Genomic DNA, 21,201 nt, shown 5'->3' on the forward strand with positions numbered 1-21,201 from the left:
GAATCAGCTTTCTAAAGGAGACCCTTTATCTTGTCACTTTAGCAAAGCTATATTTTAACTGGACTTACCTGGTGGCTCAGACGGTAAAAGCAATTGGGGATGATTTTGTCTGCTAGAAGACGTATGGAAATGTTTGGAGACACTTTTTAGTTGTCTTGACTGAGAAGTTGCTATCAGTGAATAGTGTGTAGAGGCTGGGGTTCTTCTAAACATCCTATGACCCACAGGACAGCTTCCTCCCCTAGTGAAAACCATCCAGTTTCAAATGTTAATAGTGCCAAGTTTAAAAAACCTCACCAGATGGAGACATCTGCAAAAAATGAGTTCATATAACTTTTAAGTTTGGTGAGCTGGTAAGTAATAGAACATCAGAATTTTGAAAGTTAATAAAATTGATTATCACTTTTAAAAATAAGTACTGGTTTGTATTTGCTTTGTGGTATGATTTTCCACAGTTGATTGTGATCCATACAGTCAAAGGCTTTGGCATAGTCAATAAAGCAGAAATAGATATTTTTCTGGAACTCTCTTGCTTTTTCAATGATCCAGCAGATGTTGGCAATTTGATCTCTGGTTCCTCTGCCTTTTCTAAAACCAGCTTGAACATCTGGAAGTTTACGGTTCACGTATTGATGAAGCCTGGCTTGGAGAATTTTGAGCATTACTTTACTAGCGTGTGAGATGAGTGCAATTGTGCGGTTAGTTTGAGCATTCTTTGACATTGCCTTTCTTTGGGATTAGAATGAAAACTGACCTTTTCCAGTCCTGTGGCCACTGCTGAGTTTTCCAGATTTGCTGGCATATCGAGTGCAGCACTTTCACGGCATCATCTTTGAGGATTTGAAACAGCTCAACTGGAATTCCATCACCTCCACTAGCTTTGTTCGTAGTGATGCTTCCTAAGACCCACTTGACTTCACATTCCAGGATGTCTGGCTCTAGGTGAGTGATCACACCATCGTGATTATCTGGGTCGTGAAGATCTTTTTTGTACAGTTCTTCTGTGTATTCTTGCCACCTCTTCTTAATATCTTCTGCTTCTGTTAGGTCCATACAATTTCTGTCCTTTATGGAGCCCATCTTTGCATGAAATGTTCCCTTGGTATCTCTCATTTTCTTGAAGAGATCTCTAGTCTTTCCCATTCTGTTGTTTTCCTCTATTTCTTTGCATTGATCGCTGAGGAAGCCCTTCTTATCTCTCCTTGCTCTTCTTTGGAACTCTGCATTCAAATGGGTATATCTTTCCTTTTCTCCTTTGCTTTTCACTTCCCTTCTTTTCACAGCTATTTGTAAGGCCTCCTCAGACAGCCACTTTGCTCTTTTGCATTTCTTTTCCTTGGGGATGGTCTTGATCCCTGTCTCCTATACAAGGTCATGAACCTCCATCCATAGTTCATCAGGTACTCTATCAGATCTAGTCCCTTAAATCTATTTCTCACTTCTACTGTATAATCATAAGGAATTTGATTTAGGTCATACCTTAATGGTCTAGTGGTTTTCCCCACTTTCTTCAATTTAAGTCTGAATTTGGCAATAAGGAGTTCACGATCTGAGCCACAGTCAGCTCCCAGTCTTGTTTTTGCTGACTGTATAGAGCTTCTCCATCTTTGGCTGCAAAGAATATAATCAATCTGATTTCAGTGTTGGCCATCTGATGATGTCCATGTATAGAGTCTTCTCTTGTGTTGTTGGAAGAGTGTGTTTGCTATGACCAGTGCGTTTTCTTAGCAAAAGTCTATTAGCCTTTGCCCTGCTTCATTCTGTACTCCAAGGCCAAATTTGCCTGTTACTCCAGGTGTCTCTTGACTTCCTACTTTTGCATTCCAGTCCCCTATAATGAAAAGAACATCTTTTTTTGGGTTTTAGTTCTAAAAGGTCTTGTAGTTCTTCATAGAACCGTTGTACTTGAGCTTCTTCAGCATTACTGGTCAGAGCATAGACTTGGATTACCGTAATATTGTATGGTTTCCCTTGGAAATGAACAGAGATCAATCTGTTATTTTTGAGATTGCATCCAACTACTGCATTTTGGACTCTTTTGTTGACTATGATGGTTATTCCATTTCTTCTAAGGGATTCCTGCCCAGAGTAGTATATATAATGGTCATCTGAGTTAAATTCACCCATTCCAGTCCATTTTAGTTCGCTGATTCCTAGAATGTCGATGTTTACTCTTGCTATCTCCTCTTTGACCACTTCCTGTATAACCATCTCCTGTTTGACCACTTGGGAATACCAGACCACCTGACTTGCCTCTTGAGAAACCTGTATGCAGGTCAGGAAGCAACAGTTAGAACTGGACATGGAACAACAGACTGGTTCCAAATAGGAAAAGGAATACGTCAAGGCTGTATATTGTTACTCTGCTTATTTAACTTATATGCAGAGTACATCATGAGAAACACTAGGCTGGAAGAAGCACAAACTGGAATCAAGATTGCTGGGAGAAATATCACTAACCTCAGATATGCAGATGACACCACCCTTATGTCAGAAAGTGAAGAACTAAAGAGCCTCTTGATGAAAGTAAAAGAGGAGAGTGAAAAGTTTGGCTTAAAGCTCAACATTCAGAAAACTAAGATCATGGCATCCGGTCCCATCACTTCATGGCAAATAGATGGTGAAACAGTGGAAACAGTGGCTGACTTTATTTTGGGGGGCTCCAAAATCACTGTAGATGGTGACTACAGCCATTAAATTAAAAGACGCCTACTCCTTGGAAGGAAAGCTATGACCAACCTAGATAGCATATTAAAAGCAGAGACATTACTTTGTCAACAAAGGTCCATCTAGTCAAGGCTATGGTTTTTCCTGTGGTCATATATGGATGTGAGAGTTGGACTGTGAAGAAAGCTGAGTGCTGAAGAAGTGATGCTTTTGAACTGTGGTGTTGGAGAAGACTCTTGAGAGTCCCTTAGACTGCAAGGAGATCCAACCAGTCCATCCTAAGGGAGATCAGTCCTGGGTATTCATTGGAAGGACTGATGTTGAAGCTGAAATTCAAATACTTTGGCCACCTCATTTGAAAAGACCCTGATGCTTGGAAAGATTGAGGGCAGGAGGAGAAGGGGACAACAGAGGATGAGATGGTTGGATGGCATCACCGGCTCAATGGACATGAGCTTGGGTAAGCTCCGGAAGTTGGTGATGGACAGGGAGGCCTGGCATGCTGCGGTTCATGGGGTAACAAAGAGTTGGACATGACTGAGTGACTGAACTAACTGACTGTGGTATCATTTGTTGGCAGTTAAGTAGAAATTATTATTTAATGTAGTATATTCACCAACATTTACTGTGTCAGTAGAGAACTTTGTATTGTCTTATATAGGTTTTTCCTTTATATCTAGTTGGAGTGATTTGAAAAGTGTCAACTGACTGCTTGTTTAAGCACTTCTAAATGGCCAATTTGACAGAATTGTTTTTAAGAGAGTAGTTTATGAGTCAATTTACCTAAATCTGTTGGGCAGAGGATACAAATAATCATATTGCTTACAGATTTTTTTTTTAATAGCTCTGGATTAATAAAACAGAAAGTAGGTAGGCCTCTTTAAAGTTTTTAGAGCTTGGTCTATTTGAATTTTTCTTTAGCATCTGGTAGAATATGAGCTAGTTTTTACCATAGTAACAACATCTCAGTGGTTTAATCCAACCAAGGTTTATTTCTTCTTTAGAGTCCACTGTGCATCTGTATGACTCTCGCAGATAATTGTCTCTGTGTGACAACTCAAGCTTCCAGAGTGAAGATTCCACTGTCTTGGAACATATAGCTTTATTAGTCATGTGGGAAGAAAGAACATAGGAAATTGTGTGTTTAATCTTTACTGCTTTCACCTGGAATGGACATTGGTGACTTCCAATCATTTTATTGACCTAGCAAATTATACTGGTATATTTAGGCACTTGGGGAATTTTTAATCCTCCCATATTGCATCAGAGAAGCTGGAATATTCCTGAGTGTGAGAAGTAGCTATCCTAATTAGGTTTTCATATTTGTTTACCTTTATATGTGGTTATTTAGAAGGTGTTGGTTGTTAGAAAGGTGATTAGGAAGGTATTTGCTAAGTGTACAGACACCATATCTCACACCAAATTATCCTAATTCCACTATGCTTACTTGGGGTCAGTATTTATATTTTATTTATATCTCACTATATTTATATTTCATTTAATGTATTTGTAATTTGCCTCTAAATGTTTGGGCTTCTAAGAGTCTGTACCAGATGCCATAGTCCCTGGTTTCTCAAATGGGCTGACACATTTCACAGGGTTTTGGATGCTAAAGGATAAAAATGGTAACCTTTGTATTTTACATAATGGTAAATAGTCACATTATTTTTGTGGTGAAACAAAAACAAACATACCTCAAAATACAAAAAAATGATGAATTTTTAAGATAAAATATAAGACCTCAATTAAGTTTTATGCTCAAGCAGGTTGCTTTTAGCTGTGTTGCAGAGGAACATATGTACTTTCCTCTGCAACCAAGGTGACTTCACTGGATAGGGCTAAAAAACACTAGCTTGTGCACCTACTTTGTTTACCTTGATTTGGATATTTCCTTAGTTGTCTTCATTTTGTTGCAAATGATCATATCATGTTTTTGAAAATGGAGCTCCTTCAGGAACCCATTGTTACACTTATCGTGAAAATAAGGTTTTCTTTTGCAAAGAGGAATTTAGAATTTCTGTTCTATGTCTTATGAGTAGTTGGATAGGAGAAATTGGATAATAAAATTGACAATTGTGTTTGTTATTCTAGACCATCTTATGGAACTCTTAGTGAGAAGATACTGAACTGTCCCCTCTTGCCCATTTTACCATGTGATTCTGTTTATGGTCCATATTACCTATAGCTATTTGAGTGTGTATTGATTCATTCATCAAACAACTTGTGAGTATCAACTGTGTGTGGATGGCATTGTGCCAGGTGCTGAGGATTAGGACAAGATGAAGAAGTCAGTTCCTATCCTCAGAGACATTGTGTCTAGGACATGATGGCTGCAGGGATTGTGAAAATTTCTCATTCACTTCACATATATTTATTGAGCACTGTTATCTGCAGGCACCCAACCATACTACAGTGAGTAAGAAGCAGTAGAGAGTAGTGTATAAAGGCCAGACAACCTGGAATCAGATTACACTTTGGGGCTTCATGGAAGCTCTTGAACCACCTTATGCCCCAGTTTCCTCAGATGTAAACAGGAGTAATGCAAAATTTATTGAGTGATAGAATTATTAGGAAGATCCTATGAGTTGGTATATATAAATCACCAAGTAACATTTAGCTCTTACTATTGTTTCTCACATTTTTTCCCTTCATGCTTTAGTCCCTCTTCAAATCTATATTCTTTCTCATTACTCCCTTTCTCTTAGACCAAGCGGTCCCAGTAATGAATCATGAATTTGAATATTGCTGTTTATCAGTACCCTGTTAAAAATATTGCCTGTTAAAACACAGTGAAAAAATATAACTCTGAAATAAATTGTCTGCTTTTTCCATAACCCTTTCTTTTGTTTCTTTGAAATCACGAAAAAAGCCATTGCAAATCACTTTCTTCAAAAGACTTAACCAGGCAAGGTGTTTGATCCAAGGGTAAGACAGGCGCAATCAGAAGTTGTGTTTTGCAGGAGCCTCTTCCACTTTGCCAGACGCTGAAGTCTGAAATGTCTCCTGTCCGCCTCCATTACCAGAGCCATTTGCTTGTTCCCGGAGCATATGTGGGCATTCACAGGGGACAACAATTGTCAAAAACCTGCCGGTCTACCTTGGCAGCAGAGAAGCTAATACCAGCTACTTAAGAATTTTATACTACTTTATGAAATGCCTCACCAGTGTGATTTAACTTTGCAAGGGAATAGGTGTAGAGAGAACTCAATAGAGACCCATTCTTTGGCAGTATTTGTATTTTATAGGAACCATACATATAAATTTCCCATTTTTGCAGTAATATGGCTTTAATCTTAACGAATGCCATTTTGGTGGTTTTCTTCAGAGATTAGAATTAACATTCACAGGGGAACAGAAAATGTTAAAGTATTATTAGTCTCCTGAGGATTTTGCTTCTTGCAGTGCAGTTTTAGAGATTTCATCTTGGTTTAGGTGTAGCAAAATACCACCATTTCTGCTTGTTAGAAAGAAACTCTCCAAGGTTTCTGTCTATTTCAGTCCAGGGTTTGATTTTTCGAAGCAGAAAAAAATGCTTTTTCTGGACCCTGAATATAACCTGAAGTCAAAAATCAATTGAAAAGCCAGCAAAAATTGATCATGAGTGCTGTTAGAAACCTTTATTGGTAACAGTTTTCTGGTCATTATTAACCCATTTCTTAGTTAACTGCCTAGGTTGTTAATATGGTTTGTGTAATTTTAGAAACTATTTATCTGTTGTTTATATCTTGCTTCACTCCACAAAGAGTGTAAGTTGACAAACCCTATTTTGTGCTAATGAAAACTTGGCTCTGAGTCATTAAAAGAAAAGTGGGTTTGAGAGTAGTGTTTAATTTCTTGCCTTTGCTGCCTGTCTTTTCTCTGAAATATGCAGCCTTTCTTTCTCAATCACATGGTGATTAGATAAACATGTATGTAGTATACCAGATTTTGGTTATATAGTAGTCAATATGGGGCTGTGAAACTTAACTTTCCTTAGTGTAACTTCATTTACACACACATACACACACATCTGCTTTTAATGTGTAAATTTTATCTTAAGGAATCTAAGTTTTCATCTTGCATACTTTAATGAAAAGCATAACATTCCAAATCCTAAAGGTGGTGTTGTAGGAAAGGGGGACCCCTTCCAGAATCCAAGAGTGGGCTCTTAACTAACACTCGAAAATAAATTGTCCAAGGAGATACAAGGGTTGACGAGTGTGCCTTTATTGGGAAGGGGCACCTGGGTGGAAAACTGCTTTGCCACGTGGCTCACAGTCTTCGGTTTTACAGTAAAAGGGTTAATTTCTGAGTTGTCTCTGGCCAAACATTCTGACTCAGGATCCTTCCTTGTGGCGTGTGCATTGCTCAGCAAAGGTAGATTCTAGTGAGAAGGATCCTGGGAGGTTAGTAGGATATATGGGCTAGCATTCCTCTCTCCTTTTGACCTTTCCCAGATTCTTCAGTTGGTGCTAGCTTGTTAGTTCTGCATTCTTTACCAGGACCTATTGTTTTTAAGATAACTCATGCACTGAAGAACAAGATGGCAGAGGAGTAGGTGGGCATAGAGTACATCTCTCTCCATGGATACATCAGGAATACATCTTCAGACACAGAAGTGCATGCAGAACACCAGCTGAGAGCGGACAGGAGTACCTGACCAGTGGAAAAGAATATATAGAACCATGCAAAACTCTGTAGGATGAAAGAACTAGGGGGAAAAACAAGAGTGTTAGTAGGACTAGACCTGCCCTTAGCGGGTAGGGGAACTGAAGCATGCGTACAATCCCCACATTGGGGCAATTGTCTGAGTCAGAGGAGAAACATTTAAGGCTGAGAGTGAAACAGCTGATCTGTGGCAGCCTAAATGGAATGAGAATCAGACAGTCCTTGCCTCAGCCATACATACCCTGGACAGGAACGCTGGTCTCCCAGAGAAAACAGTGGCTAGGAGCTGGAGTTTAGGGATTGTGGACCAATCCCAGGGCGAGGGCTGCTGTTGATTGCAGAGAGGCAGATTGAGGGGATGTGAGGGAGGAGATAGTGATGGGAAATGCCAGGCAGCCATGGAAGCAAGGAGATACTGCTGAGTCATGTGTAGGGGATGGAGCCATCACCATAGCCTCTCTCTCCCCACATGCCAGCATCGGCAGCTGAACAATAGAGAGGCTGGCCCATCAAACGCCTGATGCACTGAACTACAGAGTAGGACCCCAGCCAGGGTGTCCCCTCTCTGCCTGACGTGCGGAACAACAGAGAAGGACCTTAGGCAAGGGAGCCCTCTAAGTGCCTGAACGGGTGAAGCTACGGAGAAAGATTGGCCAAAGAGGCTTTCTGATCGACAGCTACAAGAGCCTTGAGAAAAGACTCTGACAGAGTCATAACTCCTGCGGCGGAAGCAGTCTGTGTCCCTACACACTTGGCACCACCAGGGTCCCCGCAAGCCAAGCAGCTCTGCCACCTTCACACTCAACTCTCACTGGGGCAGAGCTGCCACAGACAGCTTGCGTCTTTGCACACAGGGTCGCTTTGGTCGTGTCCAACTCTTTGCGACCCTGTAGACTGTGGCCTGCCAGCCTTCTCTGTCAGAGAGGGGGTTCTCCAGGCAAGAATATTGGAGCGTATTGGCCAATATTGTTTACCATACCCTTCTAGAGCATCATATTTCCTGCTGCCCTAGCCGCCAACCCTCCTGAGTACCTGGCGCTGCCAGAACCTCTGTGACCCAGGCAGCTGCACCACCTCCCCATTTGATCCTCACAGGGGCAAATCCAAGTCCTCCAGGTCATCCTCAGGAGCAAACCCCAGTGGAAGACCCACATGTAGAGGTGGAAATAAAACCACAATTGAAACCCAGGGGCAATGTGGCTAAGGAAGAAGACACAAAACCTTCCCACCAGCTGTACAAGCTGCAGATTAAATCCACACAATCAACTAGGCAGACCCTGTGTCTGTGGAATATATAAAAGGCCATTGAGAGCTCCCACAAAAGAAAACGCACTAGCTCTGATAGCTGTGGACATAGGAGGCAAGAACATACAGGAGTAGGACCAGGTTAGAATTTGAGCTGCCCCCAGAGCAGGTCCAGAGATCAGCACAGTGTTGGAGGGCATCCTAGGGAAGTAAGTTGGACTGTGACTCCCAGCGAGTGAAAGGACTCTGACAGCAGTGACTTAAGAAAAACATTTATTATTCTTATTTTTTGACTTGTTCTGTAGATTCTTTTGGATTCCCCCCCCCCATTTCCCCCTCTGTTGTAGTTGTCAGTTTTATTGGCACTAAGAAATCCAATTAAGCTTTTGAGCTTTTTTTTTCTCAGTCACATTTTTTATTGTTGTCATAAACTTCTGCCTCTACATTAGGCTTTTGCAGTTCTGTGGAGTTTTCTCTCTCTCTCTTTTTTCTTTTCTCTTTTTTAAATTTTAATTTTTTAAACCTATGTTATTTTTGTACATTTATTCCCTTGTTTGCTTTTCCTACTGTTCTTTTCCCCTTGCAGTTAATCTTTAACATATATAAATGTTCTTCATCTACCTCTATTTAACTTTGCATATCTATTCCTTGTTTCTTTTCTTTCTCTCCTTTCCTCTCAACATATTTGTTAGTTTTATTTTCATTGCTTTATTCCCCAGTTGGCACCTTGCTTTAGTATTTTTTTCTAGTTTGTGCCTTATTTAGTTTTGTTCTGGTAGATATACTTTTTGGTTTCCTTTTTTCACTGGGTCACTCTATTGTATTTTTGTTGGACTGTTTTGATTTTGCTTATGGGTGTGTATGTGTATATTCAGTTACATTTTCTATTGTTGTTATAAACGTCTGCCTCTTCACTGGGCTTTTGCAGTACTGTGGGGTTTTCCTTTTTTTCCTTTTTTCTTTCTTCTTTCATTTTTTTCTTTTCTCTTTTTTAAAATTTTAATTTTTAATTTTTTAAGCTATTATATTTTTTCTACATTTGTTCCTTTGCCTTTCCTACTGTTTTTTTCCCTTTCAGTTAATCTTTAATGTATATAAATCTTCCATACCTACCTCTATTTAATTTTGCATATCTGTTCTTTCTTTCTTTCCTTTCCTCTCAACATATTTGTTAGATTTGTTTTCATTGCTTTATTCCCCACTTGGCACCTTGCATTAGTTTTGTTTTCCAGTTTATGCTTTATTTAGTTTTGCTCTTAACTGGTAAATATAATTTTTTATTTCCTTTCTTCACTGGGTCAATCTACTGTACTTAATTTTTGTTGGATTGTTTTCACTTTGCTCATGAGTGTATATGTATATGTGTATATTTCATTATTTTAATTATTATATGTCTGGTTTTGTAACTCCCATTTGTCTGGGGATCATCTTTAGTTTCTCATTTTTGGTTATTTGTTTTAATCTCACTTAATGCCATAACAAACCACTTGTGGAAACTTCATTCCTGTCCAGAGATCAAGCCCTGAGCCTTTGTAGTGGGAACACTGACTCCAAGACCCTAGACTACCAGAGAACTAACCCTAAGGAGTGTCAAATAGTGAGAACTCACACAAAGGAAACCACTTGAATACAAGACCCAGCAACACCCAACTACCAGTAGCACCCTGTGCAGGACACCTCATCTAAACAACAAACAAAACAAACATACAAACCCAATCAACAGCAGACAGAATTACCACCTCACTCAGCCTTGCCCATCAGAGGAAAAACAAACAAACAAACAAACAAAAACTCAGCACAAATCTCACCCTATAAAAAGCTCACACAAACCATTGGACCAACCTCAGGAGGGCAGAAACCAAAAGAAAGAAAGAATTCAAACTTTTTCAAGGAAAGAATTCAACATGCCTTGAAGCCTGGGAAAAGGAGACTTCAAAACACAGTAAGTTAAAAAAAATAATGAAAAGGCAGAGAAATACTGCACAAGTGAGGGAACAAACTAGAAACACAGAAGTCCAAATAAATGAAGAGGAAATAGGCAAACTCTCTGAAAAAGAATTCAGAATAATGATAGTAAAGATGATCAAAAACCTTGAAAACAAAATGGAGAAAATGCAAGAATCAATTAACAAAGACCTAGAATTAAAGAATAACCATACAGAGTCAAACAGCACAATTCAGTCAGTTCAGTTCAGTTCAGTCGCTCAGTCGTGTCCGACTCTTTGCGACCCCATGAATAGCAGCATGCCAGGCCTCCCTGTCCATCACCAACTCCTGGAGTCTACCCAAACCCATGTCCATCGAGTGAGTGATGCCATCCAACCATCTCATCCTCTGTCGTCCCCTTCTCCTCCTGCCGCCAATCCTTCCCAGCATTAGGGTCTTTTCCAATGAGTCAACTCTTCGCATGAGGTGGCCAAAGGATTGGAGTTTCAGCTTCAACATCAGTCCTTCCAATGAACACCCAGGATTGATCTCCTTTAGGATGGACTGGTTGGACCTTATGCAGTCCAAGGGACTCTCAAGAGTCTTCTCCAACACCACAGTTCAAAAGCATCAATTCTTCAGCACTCAGCTTTCTTCACCATCCAACTCTCACATCCATACATGAATACTGGAAAAACCATAGCCTTGACTAGACGGACCTTCGGTGGCAAAGTAATGTCTCTGCTTTTCAATATGCTATCTAGGTTCGTCATAACCTTCCTTCCAAGGAGTAAGCGTCTTTTAATTTCATGGCTGCAATCACCATCAGCAGTGATTTTGGAGCCCAATAAAATAAAGTCTGCCACTGTTTCCACTGTTTCGCCATCTATTTTCCAAGAAGTGATGATGGCATGATCTTAGTTTTCTGAATGTTGAGCTTTAAGCCAACTTTTTCACTCTCCTCTTTCACTTTCATCAAGAGGCTCTTTAGTTCCTCTTTGCTTTCTGCCATAAGAGTGGTGTCATCTGCATATCTGAGGTTATTGATATTTCTCCCAGCAATCTTGATTATTCCAGCTTGTGTTTCTTCCAGCCCAGCGTTTCTCATGATGTATTCTGCATATAAGTTAACTAAGCAGAGTGACAATATACAGGCTTGACATACTCCTTTGCCTATTTGGAACCAATTACTGAAATTAAAAACACTCTAGAAGGAATCAATATCAGAATATATGAAGCAGAAGAATGAATCAGTGAGCTGGAAAGTAAAATGGTTGAAATAACTTCTGACGAGCAGAATAAAGTAAAAGAATGAAAAGAACTGAGGACAGTCTCAGAGACCTCTGGGACCATATCAAACACACCAACATTTGAATTATACAGGTCCCAGAAGAAGAAGAGAAGAAGAAAGTATGAGAAAATGTTTGAAGAGATTATAGTTGAAAATTTCCCCAACATGGAAAAGGAAATAGTGAATCAAATCCAAGAGGCACAAAGAATCCCATACAGGATAAACCCAAGGAGAAACATGCCAAGACACATACTAATCAAACTAACAAAGACTAAACACAAAGAATATTAAAAGAAGCAAGGGAGAAGCAACAAGTAACATACAAGGGAAACCCTATATGCTTAACAACTGATCTTTCAGCAGAAGCTCTGGGGGCCAGGAGGGAATGGCAGGATATATTTAAAGCACTGAAAGGGAAAAATCTACAACCAAGATTACTGTACCTGGCAAGGATCTCATTCAAAATTGATGGAGAATTAAAAAGCTTTTCAGACAAGCAAAAGTTAAGAGAATTCAGTACCACCAAACCAGCTTTACAACAAATGTTAAAGGAACTTATATAGTCAAGAAATACAAGAGAAGGAAAAAGATCTACAAAATCAACCCCAAACAGTTAAGAAAATGGCAATAGGAACATATATATCAATACTTACTTTAAATATAAATGGATTAAATGCTCCAACCAAAAGACACAGACTGGCTGAATGGATAAAAAACAAGACCCATATATATGCTATCTACAAGAAACCCACTTCAGACCTCAAGACCTATATAGACTGAAAATGAGAGGATGGAAAAATATATTCCATGAAAATGGGAAGCAAAAGAAAACTGGAGTAGCACTCCTCATATCAGACAAAATAGACCTTAAAATAAAGAAAATTACAAGAGATAAGGAAGGACACTACATAATGATCAAGGGATCAGTCCTAGAGGAAGACATAGCAATTGTAAATATCTGTGCACCAAACATAGGAGCACCGCAATACATAAGACAAACATTAACAGAGATAGAAGGAGAAATTGACAGTAACACAATGATAGTAGGGAACTTTAACACCCCACTGACACCAATATACAGATCATCAAAACAGAAAAATAATAAGGAAACACAAGTCTTAAATGATACATTAGATGAGATGGTTCTTATTGATCTCTTCAGGACATTCCATCCAAATGCAGAAGAATGCACCTTCTTCTCAAGTACACATGGAGCATTCTCCAGGATAGACCACATCTTGAGTCACAAATCAAACCTCAGTAAATTTAAGAAAATTGAAATCGTATCAAGCATCTTCTCTGACCACAACACTATGAGACTAGATATCAATTACAAGAAAAAAGTGTAAGAAACACAAACACATGGAGATTAAACAACACATTTCTAAATAACTAACAGGTTACTGAAGAAATCAAAAGGGAAATCAAAAAATTTCTAGAAACAAATAACAATGAAAATACAATTCAAAACCTATGGGATGCAGCAAAAGCAGTTCTAAGAGGGAAGTTTAGAGCAATACAATCCTACCTCATGAAACAAAAACATCGAATAGACAACCAAACTTTATGTCTAAAACACCTGGAAAAAGAAGAAGAAGAAGAAGAACAACAACAAAAAACCCAAAATTAGTAGAAGGAAAGAAATCATAAAGATCTGAGCAGAAATAAATGAAAAAGAAATGAAAGAAACAATAGTAAAGACCAATAAAACTAAAAGCTGTTTTTTTAAGAAGATAAACAAAACTGACAAACCTTTAGCCAAACTCATCAAGAAAAAAAAGAGAGAAGAATCAAATCACCAAAATTAGAAATGAAAAAGGAGAGGTTACAACAAACAATGCAGAAATAAGAGACTATTATGTACAACTATATGGCAATAAAATGGTAACCTAGAAGAAATGGATAGATTCTTAGAAAAGTTCAATCTTCCAAGACTGAACCAGGAAGAAACAAAAATTATGTACAACCCAATTATAAGCACTGAAATTGAAGCTATGATCAAAAATCTCCCCAAAAAACAAAAGCCCAGGACCTGATGGCTTCACAAGAAAATTCTATCAAACATTTAGAGAAGAGCTAATGCCCATCCTTTTAAAACTATTTCAAAAAATTACAAAGGAAGGAATACTTCCAAACTCATTCTATGAGACCACTATCACCGTGACACCAAGCCAAACAAAAACAACACACAAAAAAAGAAAACTACAGGCCACTATCACTGATGAACATAGATGCAAAAATCCTCAATAAAATTCTAGCAAACAGAATCCAGCAACATAGTAAAAAGATTATACATCATGACCAAGTCGCTTTATCCCAGGGATGCAAGGATTCTTTAATATTCACAAATCAATCAATGTGATACACCACATTAACAAATTGAAAGATAAAAACCATATGATTATCTCAATAGATGCAGAAAAAGCCTTTGACAAATTTCAGCACCCATTTATGGTTAAAACTCTTAAAAAAAATGGACATAGAAGGAACCTACCTCAACATAGTAAAGACCATATATGATAAGCCTACAGCAAACATTATTCTCAATGGTGAAAAACTGAAAGCTTTCCCCCTAAAGGGAGGAAAAAGAGAAGGGTGTCCACTTTCGCCACTCTTATTCGACATAGTTCTGGAAGTCCTAGCTACAGCAATCAGAGAAGAAAAAGAAATAAAAGGAATCCAGATCGGAAAAGAAGTAAAGCTCTCACTGTTTGCAGATGACATGATAGTATACATAGAAACCCCTAAAGATAGTATCAGAAAATTACTGGAGCTAATCAGTGAATTTAGCAAAGTTGCAGAATACAAAATCAATATACAGAAATCACTTGCATTTCTATATACTAACAATGAAAAAATCAGAAAGAGAAATTAAGAAATCAATCCCATTCACCATTGCAACAAAAAGAATTAAATATCTAGGAGTAAACTTACCTAAGGAGATGAAAGAACTGTGCACAGAATATTATAAGACACTAATGAAAGAAATCAAAGATGACATAAACAGATGGAGAGATATTCCATGTTCCTGGGTAGGAAGAATCAATATTTTGAAAATGACTATACTACCAAACACAATCTATAGATTCATTGTGATCCCTATCAAATTACCATTGACATTTTTTACAGAACTAGAACAAAAAATTTCACAATTCATATGGAAACATAAAAGACCTTTAATAGCCAAAGCAGTCTTGAGAAAGAAGGATGGAGCTGGAGGAATCAACCTTCCTGACTTTAGAGTATACTACAAAGCTACAGTCATCAAGACAGTATGGTACTGGCACAAAAAACAGAAATACAGACCAATGGAACAAGATAGAAAGTCCAGAAATAAACCCATTCATCTATGGGTACCTTATTTTTGACAAAGGAGGCAAGAATATACAATGGGGCAAAGACAGCCTCTTCAATAAATGGTGCTGGGAAAACTGGACAGCTACATGTAAAAGAATGAAATTAGAACACCTTCTAACAATATACACAAAGATAAACTCAAAATGGTTTAAAGACCTAAATTTAAGACCACAAACTCTAAAACCCTTAGAGGAAAACATAGGCAGAACACTTGATGACATAAATCAAAGCAAGATCCTCTATGACCCACCTCCAAGAGTAACGGAAATAAAACTAAAAGTAAACAAGTGGGACCTGATTAAACTTAAAAGCTTGTGCACAGCAAAGGAAACTATAAGCAAGTGAAAAGACAACCCTCAAAATGGGAGAAAATAATAGCAAATGAAACAACTAATAAAGGATTAATTTCCAAAATATACAAGAAGCTCATACAACTCAATACCAGAAAAACGAAGAACCCAATCAAAAAGTGGGATAAAGACCTAGACAGATATTTCTCCAAAGAAGACTTACAGATGGCTAACAAACACATGAAAGGATGCTCAACATCGCTCATTTTTAGAGAAATGCAAATCAAAACCACAATGAGATATCACCTCATACCAGTCAGAATGGCCACCATCAAAAAGTCTACAAACAATAAATGCTGGAGAGGATGTGGAGAAAAGGGAATGCTCTTGCACTGTTGGTGGGAATGTAAATTGATACAGCTACTATGGAAGATGGTATGGAGATTCCTTAAAAAACTAGGAATAAAACCATCATATGACCCAGCAATCCCACTTGTAGGCATATACCCTGAGGAAACCAAAATTGAAAGAGACACATATATCCCATTGTTCACTGCAACACTATTTACAATAGCTAGAACATGAAACCAAACTTGATGTCCATTGACAGATGAATGGATAAAGAAGTTGTGGTGCATATACACAATGGAATATTACTCAGCCATAAAAGGGAATGCATTTGAGTCAGTTTTGATGAAGTGAATAAACCTAGAACCTATTATACAGAGTGAAGTGAGTCAGAAAGAGAAAGATAAATATCATATTGTAACACATATATATGGAATCTAGAAAAATGGTACTGAAGAATTTATTTACAGGGCAACAATGGAGAAACAGACATAGAGAATAGACTTATGGATGTGCGGAGAAGGGAGGAGAGGGTGAGATGTATGGAAAGACTAACATGGAAACTTACACTACCATATGTAAAATAGATAGCCAACGGGAATTTGCTGTATGGCTCAGGAAACTCAAACAGGGGCTTTGTATCAATCTAGAGGGGTGGGATTGGGAGAGAGATGGGAGGGAGGTTCAAAAGGTTGGGTATATATGTATACCTAAAGTTGATTCATGTTGAGGTTTGACAGAAAAAACAGCAAAATTCTGTAAAGCAATTATCCTTCAATTAAAAATAAATTTAAAAAATCTAAAAAAAAAAAGATAACTTATGCATGTGGCTACTATCTTGACTGGCTGTGGTGGGCGGTTTCAGTCAGTGTTTTCCCTAACAGTGGTGTTCTGTCATAGTAAAGACAGCCCTCTCACTAAAATAGTATCTATCAAGGGTCTTACTGGACCATGCAGTTATCATTTTAAATCTTCCCATGGGCTGTACAAGGTAGACATTTTTATCCTCACATAACTGATAGTCTAACTGAAGATCAGAGATGTTAAAGGACTCGGTTAATGTCACAGCTTTTAAGTGGTAAAACTGGGATGGATTCAGTCTAGGCCAGCTCTAAGGGCAGCATGTTTTCAATGTGGTCCTTGGACTAGCTGTCTCAGTATCTCCTTGGGCAATATTAAAATGCAGAATCCTGGGTGCTCATATTATGGGGTCTGAATCTGCATTTTAAGATAATCAGGTGACTTATATTTGCGTGAAAATTTGAGAAGGGATGTATGGTTCTTAAAAAAAACTTGCAGGCAGTTAAATGTCAGACATTGAAAACATTCTTTTTAAGATGCTTTTCATCTTTGGGCCTTTGTACTTTTTACCTAATTACAAATTAGATTATAGTTTGTTATCCTTCAGCTGTTTTGCTTCTGCATCTGGCTTCAGCTAGTCTGACAAGGCGGAGAAGGCAATGGCATCCCACTCCAGTACTCTTGCCTGGAAAATCCCACGGACGGAGGAGCCTGGTAGGCTACAGTCCATGGGGTCGCTAAGAGTCGGATACGTCTGAGCGACTTCACTTTCACTTTTCCCTTTCATGCACTGGAGAAGGAAATGGCAACCCACTCCAGTATTCTTGCCTGGAGAATCCCAGGGACGGTGGAGCCTGGTGGGCTGCCGTCTATGGGGTCGCACAGAGTCGGACACGACTGAAGCGACTTAGCAGCAGCAGCAGCAGTCTGACAAGGATCAGGTGTAGTGCTGGCTTCTGTGATGTTTCTTAGTGATCTGTTTTGGTGGTATTATTGTTAGTTAAAATGACCTTGTGACTATAAAACAAATATTGATTCTGTCCTAACTGCTTAAGCTTTATGTGTATCCAGGTAATCTTCTTGTCGCATTCCTTGCCAGGCTTACCTTTGCTTGTTTAATTCTTGAAAAAAGTTGATTTTTTCCTTGTCGTTCAAAACATTAGAAGTGAGTTGTAATGATGAAACCCACTTAACATATGACAAGATAAAAGGAAAGATTGTAGAAACAAGTTTCAGAAGCTAAAACATACTTATATCATGCATATGAAATGAATTGGTTACTACCATTGAAAACTGAATTTAATTCTCTTCTTTGGGGCAGTGAAGTCAAATAGGGAAATATAAGAGGCTGCCGAGCTCTCAAAGCAGGATGAATAGAATCATTCATGTTCATCTGGAGATAAACACATTTTCTTGCTTCTGAATACTAAAAGGATATATTAGGTGTCTCTTTATATAAAAGGCCATAATGTAACATAATATATAGTGTCATATTTTTTAAAAAGAAAATGAGAAGAATTTTAAAATATACTTTTCTTTAGATTAGTCTTCAGTTCAGTTCAGTCTCTCAGTCATGTCCGACTCTTTGCGACCCCATGAACCGCAGCACGCCAGGCCTCCCTGTCCATCACCAACTCCTGGAGTCCACCCAAACCCATGTCCATTGAGTCGGTGATGCCATCCAAGCATCTCATCCTCTGTCGTCCCCTTCTCCTCCTGCCCCCAATCCTTCCCAGTATTAGGGTCTTTTCAAATGAGTCAACTCTTCACATGAGGTGGCCAAAGTATTGGAGTTTCAGCTTCAACATCAGTCCTACCAATGAACACCCAGGACTGATCTCCTTTAGGATGGACTGGTTGGATCTCCTTGCAGTCCAAGGGACTCTCAAGAGTCTTTCCCAACACCACAGTTCAAAAGCATCAATTCTTCAGCACTCAGCTTTCTTTATAGTCCAACTCTCCCATCCATACATGACCACTGGAAAAACCATAGCCTTGACTAGATGGACCTTTGTTGGCAAAGTAATGTCTGTGCTTTTAAATATACTGTCTAGGTTGGTCATAATTTTCCTTCCAAGGAATAAGCATCTTTTAATTTCATGGCTGCAATCACCATCTGCAGTGGTTAGTCTTCAATAAATGCTAAAGGTCATGAAATTTAGATTTCATGAAGTGATTTTGGGCGTGGAATGAAAATAGTATTATGATAGTATTTTGTTTCTTGATGATTAAACAGCTGAATACAGTGACAAGAGCTTGAGAGCTTTATCTAAATGTGTAACTTAAAATGTCCTTTGGACTGAGCCTCCCTCTTGCATTAGGTATATATGAAGTGGGTTTTTTGGCAGTTGAGTATGGATTTTCAGATGAGTGTGTTAAGTAACAAAATATTCTGCTGTTGGCTCAAGGAGGCTTAGAATACCAGGCATGTTGGCACGAGTGTTGATAGCCCATTGTGAAAGGCATTTTTCTTTTCTTTATGGAAACTCACTGTTGCAAATCTCTTCTGATGAGGTAATGGAGGAAACCAATTTTTGAGAGCACATAGGTTAGTTGGAAACCCTGTAACAAAAGAAGCAAACCTCACTATCTTCCCTAACTGTTATGGATGATTATTTAAAACTATGATTACATGGATATGTATATAGGCTGCTGAAGGCAGAGTTTTTAAAAATCCAGTCAACCATGTTTAAGTTCATTCAGCTTAAACCGTCTTGAGGCTCAGTTTTGTTCATTTCTTTGCTAAACAGTGACATAATTATTGAACAAAGCAGGACTCAAATCTCAAGGTGTTCCCAGACTGGTAAAGGAATAAACTCTCTTAACCCTTACTTAAGTAGAAATAATATTTTGTGCATTTATATTACAAATAAGGATATAGTCCTAAGAAAACTGGTTGACATTTTACCCCAGAAGCACTTGGAAATACTTGCTAAAAGTGCAGAAAGATAATTTATGTGAGTACCAAAATCTCCATTTTAAACTAAACTCCCTGGTGATCCAGATGCAGTCTTTGGTGGAAACTTTGAGAAATAATAGATGAGAATGGTAACCTTATATTTAATGGAATGACTCATCACCAACTCTCAGACTTTAATGGAATGACTGGATGCTTGGAGACCCAGTTAAAGTGTAATGATGAAGGTCATCTGTAAAGAGTGATCTTAATAATCACCTTACAATTTTATTTGATGCAAGTTATCCATGTTAATCTCCAGGCATGAAATGTAATGATCTGTTTTATTATTGTTAATTTATGCTCAAACTTCCTTTTGCTCTTCTTTTTAACCAACATAATAATTACGCAGGCTAACTATTTGCCTCAGGGAGATGCTGTAATAGGACTAATTAAATATTTAGTATTTTAAAGGACTTAAACAACCTTGTAATTAATATGTTAAGAGGAGATAAAATTGTGATGTTCCCTTTAGTTGGAGGAATGTTGATGAAGAACTAGGATCAGGCATCCCTTTAATACCCATGTCCTGTATCTGTCTGGAGGCAGGACAGCATAATGGTTAAATTAATGGCTTTGCAACTCATGGCAGCTCTTCTACCTCCTAACTGTGAGACACAGATCAATTTTTTCAGCCTTTCTAAGCCAGTTTCTTTTTCATCATCTATAAGCATGGAAATATGAGTAGTCTGCCTTTTTAGATTGTTGCAATGGCATGTAATATATATGTCCAGTAAAAGAAAGTGTTTTTTATGAATATGAATTTGTTCTATAGACCACAGATTTACCAAATATGAAAATTGCAGATTTCTCTTTTTGAACTAGAAATATGGCTAGGATTTTGGAAGTGGATATGCATTTTTAGAACTGATCTCAAATCTGGAAAGGAGGAAGAGTAATAGAAGAGAGAGAAAAGTAGAAAGAGGAGAAAATACCTCTAAGTGCAATCCCATGCATGGACTAAAAACAGAGAGAAAACAAGCTCTGTCCATAAGATGAAGACATATTGTACACATATAGAGTCAGTGTAAATTGTCCTCATTGATGTGGACAAATCACAGAATCATCAAATGTTTGTGTATACAGATTATATAGGATATGATTCATTTCCTAGGTTGCGGGTTAGCAAATGAATTTAATATTGGAATGTTTTCACCATGATTTTTTAAATGGCATCTTATTTTTTCAAAGTTCACTCAGAAAAAGAAACTAGACAAACAAAAATCTAGAAAAGTCAAAAATCCCTTTGACAACTAAATCAGAATTAATTGAGTAAGCATTTAAAAAATATATATAGGTACATCTAATATATTTTCTGAAAGTTTGTTTTCTGATTTATTAGATTCTTTTGAGGGTTTGTCCTTTATAACTAAAGAACACTTTCCTAAAGGAAAGTTGAAATGTAAAATTTGCGCATATGGATTTTCCCTGATGATATGAATTACAAAATTTCACTTCAGTTCAGTTCAGCCACTCAGTCATGTCCAACTCTTTGTGACCCCATGGACTGCAGCACGCCAGGGCTCCCTGTCCATCACCAACTCTCAGACTTTACTCAAACTCATGTCCATTGAGTTGGTGATGCCACCCAACCATCTCATCCTCTGCCATCCCTTTCTCCACAGGCCTTCAATCTTTCCCAGATCAAGGTCTTTTCAAATGAGTCAGTTCTT

General features: G+C 38.2%; 1 protein-coding gene across 9 annotated transcripts in view; it reads left to right on the top strand.

Moving 5' to 3' along the window:
* The window catches only part of ZNF804B (zinc finger protein 804B), an 889,892-nt gene that overhangs the window by 6,270 nt on the left and 862,421 nt on the right, over positions 1–21,201 (top strand). For 3 of the 9 annotated variants that reach the window (XR_014066663.1, XM_081533981.1, XM_081533982.1), the window contains exon 2: positions 742–942. The exons of the other annotated variants lie outside the window; for them this stretch is intronic. The gene's annotated coding sequence lies outside the window, so the exon portion shown is untranslated. The remainder of the gene's footprint in view (positions 1–741; positions 943–21,201) is intronic. 9 annotated transcript variants of the gene reach the window in all.

This window comes from Giraffa tippelskirchi, chromosome 10 (genome assembly GCF_054371585.1).
Source record: "Giraffa tippelskirchi isolate mGirTip1 chromosome 10, T2T-mGirTip1v1.2.pri, whole genome shotgun sequence".
NCBI classification, from domain to species: Eukaryota; Metazoa; Chordata; class Mammalia; order Artiodactyla; family Giraffidae; genus Giraffa; species Giraffa tippelskirchi.